The sequence below is a fragment of the Dendrobates tinctorius genome, unplaced genomic scaffold (assembly GCF_039654945.1).
Source record: "Dendrobates tinctorius isolate UK_male_01 unplaced genomic scaffold, ASM3965494v1 ptg000098l, whole genome shotgun sequence".
Taxonomy (NCBI): domain Eukaryota; kingdom Metazoa; phylum Chordata; class Amphibia; order Anura; family Dendrobatidae; genus Dendrobates; species Dendrobates tinctorius.
Window position 1 is genome coordinate 2,705,807 of NW_027361766.1, and position 6,000 is coordinate 2,711,806.

The window sequence follows — 6,000 nt, forward strand, 5'->3', positions numbered from 1 at the left end:
ACCGGTGTGGATTTTTTTGAGGGAAATAAATTGATAAAAGAGGGTGTCTAGCTTTTTTTGTTAAAATAAATTACTTTTCTGTGTATGTTTATTGATTTTTACTTACAGGGTTAGTAATGAGAGTGTCTGATTTACACATGTCTATTACTAACCCCAGTTGCTGACTTCATCCCCTAATCCCATTACCCTGATTGTCACCACATCAGGACAATTAGGAAGAGCTGAGACAGGGCACCAGAATTGGTGCATCTAATGTGATGTGCCAGTTCTGTCACTCCAGGGGGCTGATTAGTGGAGTTCACCGCCACCAGGTCTCCCGGCAGCTAAGAAACCTACAAACCTTAAGGGAGCCTTTAAGGGAGGCTTTAAGTGTTACTGGAGCTTCCTGCTGCTGAGACACCTGGAGGCTGTGAACTAAATATACAAGAGTTCACAGCCTCTAAGTGTCCCAGCAGCTGGGAACTCTAATAACCTTAAAGTCTCCCTTAAAACCTTCCTTAAGTTTTCCTGGACTCACAGCTGCTGGGAGACCTGGTGGCTGTGAGTTCCAGTAACCTTATCAGAATTCACAGTCACCGGGTCTCGAGGCAGCTGTAAAGCCTGGAAACCTTAATGGAGACTTTAAAATTACTGGAGTTCCCAGTTACTGGGACACTTGGAAGCTGTGAACTAAGGTTACAAGAGTTCACAGCCTCCAAGTGTCCCAGCAGCTGGGAAGTTTATTAACCTTAAAGTCTCCCTTAAGGTTACCAGGCCTCACTGTCTCTGAGTCACGCAGAGCAGTTTGGCAGTCCGAGTGACCCAGCAGAATCGCTGTAGTACATCAGACAGTGCTCTATGTGACATGGTGGCAGCACAGTGCGATGTGCTACCACGATTCCGCCAGGTGAAGCAGATTGCCAGACTGCTGGTCATGGAGTTCCGTGAGACCCAGGCTGTGGTGAATTGATGTAACTTCATTGATGTCACTGAGATTACATCAGTTCACTGCTGGTCGATCTCACGGAGTAGGGTGCCTGGCAGTGGTGGCTGTGAAAGCCTATGGAGCGTTGTTACGGCACTTTATACACTTCATATGATGTGGGACATCGCAAGATTGTTGGACTAGTTTAGAACTATATGGGATTTGTTGTTTTTTAATAAATAGGAGGACGAGGGTATTTGTTGGTAAGTGTTTTTTTGAGTAAAGGATTTTTGTGTCTATATTTTTCCTTTTTCTTACTGGGTTAGTAATGGGGGTGTCTGACAGACAACGCTTCATTACTAACCCGAGGGGTTGATGCCTGTTTTCGTTTTTGACAAATGACAGTTGTCATCAACCCCAAATCCCATTATCTTGATTGCCACTGCACCAGGGCAATCGGCAAGAGCTCAGACAGTGAGCCAGAATTTGTGCATCTAATGTGATCTGCCAGTTTTATGGTGGCTGCGGGCTGTATTTTTAGGCTGGGTAGGAGTCAATAACCATGAATAATATCAGCCTGGAGGTGTCTGCTTTGCCTGCCCTAGATGGTTATTAAAAAATAAGGGGGACCCCACATCATTTTTTTAAATTATTTACTTATTGCTAAAAATGAGAGGAAAATATGGTGAGATATGGCGTTTGTTTTTAATTCTCTTTTTTTATTTTGCCTTATACACAAGTCATTATACAGTAAAGAATGTTTCCTAACCTTTTTTTCCTGTAAAATCCATTTTATCTTCGGTTTTGTATGTTTTATTGTAAGTCCGTAAAAGTGGCGTAATTCTCTAATAATATTGTGTCCAGCAGCGACTTTGGAGTCGGAGATACATCCAGGGGCTTTCCATTTTAGCGCTGTTTCCATCCATCTCAGCAATTTTCCGTCCCCCCCCCCGACCTCCTGATAGAGTCTGCCAGAAAAATGCTTGAGTTTCTCATTGGCTTCCATTATGCTCATTACTCGAAACGAGCACCTGAGTATTACGCTTTTCTCAATTCTAGTAATGAGCTCCCGAGTATTTTAGTGCTCGCCCATCACTACAAGGAACATTTCACTCAAAACCCCTTCATCATAGAAGCTTCAAACCTTTATTTTCCAGAAAGAATATTTTCTAAAAGAGTTATTTCCAGACTTTCAACAGATGTATGATAGACTTTCAAAAAGTGACAAGATATAAACTATGCTTTTAATAGACAAATCTTATACTAAATCAGTGACTCTTTATTCTTGTTCTTAATATCTTGACTGACCTACCTACTTTTTGTTGCCCACATTCACACTCAATCATACACTACGAATGCAAAGCTAAAATTAGGAAATGATTAAATCCTAAAAGATTCTTCAGTTATATTAGACGTTAAAATTGTATTATTATTAGCATTGTTTTCACATCACTGGCAACCCCTTCTACCATATTTTAGGAAACCCACCAGTGATAAAAACAGTATTGATTGCACACTGCTTGGTTTTAATTTTCCTTTTATCAGTCAACTGGGAACTAAAATATTTATTGTAGTACACACCCTACTAAAAATGATTGATGGTTTCAAAGGTATTTCAGGGCTTCCTTTGAAATCATGTAAGATTCGGCGTACCAGCTTTTGATTGCTGTTACCGCTTTTTGGCTTATTTAATGAAGAATGAGGACTTTGATGAAGACTGTGTTATGTGAGCAGTCGATTTTCATAAAAGCCTGAGGAGATTTGCCTTTTATAACTTTCTTTTGTTTGAGGATTCATTAAACAGGTCTGAGAAAAGTGCTGGTGTTTGATTTTTACCATTCACATGGTTTTGAACTATCATTTGACTAGTGACTCAAATCCATCCATAAAAAGCACTAACCAACAATAGGGAGGAAGATAGGGACAGGGAGAAATAAACTAAAAGGGAACAGGGACCAGGATATAAACCTACACGTCCTACCAAACACTTAGCTTAAGCACACAGCACAGGAAGATGAATATCCTATAGAAACAACAAATTCCTATTCAGCACAGCATCTCCAAGAGTAAGGAAGTAAAGCTTTCACTGGCAAGACCGAGAAGGTGTGGCCAGGTTTTTTAGGAAGAGGTAACAACCAGATCAGAAATAGTTGAAAATGGAGCTGCACATTTCTGACGAGCATAGTAACGGTCATTAACTTCTTCAGAACCAAGGGAAACCAAATTCATTTATATAGGACCTAAACACACAGGCTAAATGGAAGATCTGCGATTCAGACTATGCAGAGATCTTCTACACCCAAATCTCCCAGGTTGACGTGACACACTCATGACAGAATTATTATAGATGTTACTATCTGAAAATTGTTATAGACCAAAAATTGAAAGTTTTTAAAAAGTATCTCTTATGGTGGTGCAGAGAAAAGTTTTATTTAGCAACAATATAAAAGTACATAAAGCGATTTACTTCATAATAAAATCCTAATCTGTTTAATTTACACCCTTTTTTCGCTGGGGTTTTAGGATGCTACTTGAGAGTGAGTTTTCTCACAAAAGCATTGAAATCCAAAACAATGAAAGTCCCCTGCAAAAAGCCAATTCTTTGTTCAGAAGAGAACTACATTTTCCGTCAGAACTCGAGATGATAAATTAAAGACTAATTCTCTAGACCTCTGGGCAGCTCTGTTTCTATATCCTAAGGCCTGTTTCACACTTCCGTTTTTTCAAATCCGTCAAAATCCATTGGCTTCCGTTAAAAAACGGATCCGCCAATTTTTTTGCAGGATCCGTTTTTGTCCCATAGCGGTTACCGCCGATCCATCAAAAAAACGGATCCGGGTTTTAAAAAACGGATCCGTTAGCATCAGTTTCCGTCAAAAAAACGGAAACGGATCCGTTTGGCGGACACAAAAACGGAAGTGTGAAACAGGCCTTAGCTGGAGCCTCTGCTCCCAATTTTTTTTATTTGGAGTTTTTGTCTACACAAGGGGAAAATATTTTTTATCGTATTCCGTTGTTCGTTACGGACCAATGATTTGGTGATAGATTTTCCATCAGGGGGGAAAAGTCTAAAAAATATACATTTTTTGCAGCATCACTAGGAGATTCTGAGGTATTGCTCGCACACAGTTCATGAGAACTAGATATTTATTTAGGGTTGGTAGAAGATATTCTCAAGGTTGAAACCACATCAAACCATTTGGGTTGAGATAATAAAAGTATGCATAGAGTCCCTGATCTCCTAATTGCTCTTTTACAACTATTATAACTATCTGAAAGGTGAACTTGAATCTTCTGTAATTGTACATAAAGGTATTTTGTTTCATTTGGAGAGTGTGTTTTCAGAATTTTCAAAGACAGTGGTATTGAATTGTGCATTGTTTGGAGTTTATTTCATCAAAGAAGATCTCATGCCGAGATCAAATTGCGTTGCTTTGTGTAAGCAAAAAGTTATTTATTCGATTGCTAAATTCACATAAAATGCATTTTATATGATGTCTGCTGAACAACATTGATCTGATCCACAGCAGCGACAAATTAGCACCATCACAAAAATGAATAATCTCCAATCTGGGCCTGTGGCAACGCCACATGTTTATATTGATTTCCTTACAAATGAGAATGATATGTATGCTTAGGCTGCAGCACAGTTCATTCTGAGAAAAGTAAAATTGCAGCTGTGATCACTCACAGCTAGTGTTGAGCATTCCGATACCGCAAGTATCGGGTATCGGCCGATACTTGCTGTATCGGAATTCCGATACCGACTTCCGATATTTTTTCAATATCGGAATTCGGCATCGGAATCGGAAGTTCAAAGTTGATTGACGGCCTGACGTCATCATGATGCGCGGTGTGTGCGCATCATGATGCGCCGTCATTTCGGGCCTTCCGGGGGTCTCTGCCGGCCTGCCGGGGGGCTGTGTGGACTGCCCGGGGTCGGTACCGGCCTGCCGGGGGGCTGTGCCGGCCTGCCGGTGGTCTGTGCACCCTGTGGGGGTCTGTACCGGCCTGCCGGGGGGCTGTGCCGGCCTGCCGGTGGTCTGTGCACCCTGTGGGGGTCTGTACCGGCCTGCCGGGGGGCTGTGCCGGCCTGCCGGGGGGCTGTGCTGATGTCCGGGGGTCTGTGCAAGCATCGTCCGATGGGACTACAAGTCCCATCTGGCGATGCCTGCTACCATGACAGTGATTGACACATTAGCCAATGATGGGACAGTAGTAGTCCCATCATCCGGCTAATGTGTTAAATGTTAAAAAAAAAAAAAAAAAAACTACATACATACTACATGCTACATACATACTACATATATACTACATGCATGCTACATACATACTACATGCTACATACATACTACATATATACTACATGCATGCTACATACATACTACATGCTACATACATACTACATATATACTACATACATGCTACATACATGCTACATACATGCTACATACATACTGCATGCTACATACATACTACATACATACTACATACATACTACATACATACTACATGCATGCTACATACATACTACATACATACATACTACATGCATGCTACATACATACTACATGCTACATACATGCTACATACATGCTACATACATACTGCATGCTACATACATACTACATACATACTACATACATACTACATGCATGCTACATACATACTACATACATACTACATGCATGCTACATACATACTACATGCTACATACATACCACATACATACTACATACATACTACATACATACTACATGCTACATACATACTACATATATACTACATGCATGCTACATACATACTACATGCATGCTACATACATACTACATGCTACATACATACCACATACATACTACATACATACTACATACATACTACATGCTACATACATACTACATATATACTACATGCATGCTACATACATACTACATGCATGCTACATGCATGCTACATACATACTACATGCTACATACATACCACATACATACTACATACATACTACATGCTACATACATACTACATATATACTACATGCATGCTACATACATACTACATGCTACATACATACTACATGCATGCTACATACATGCTAC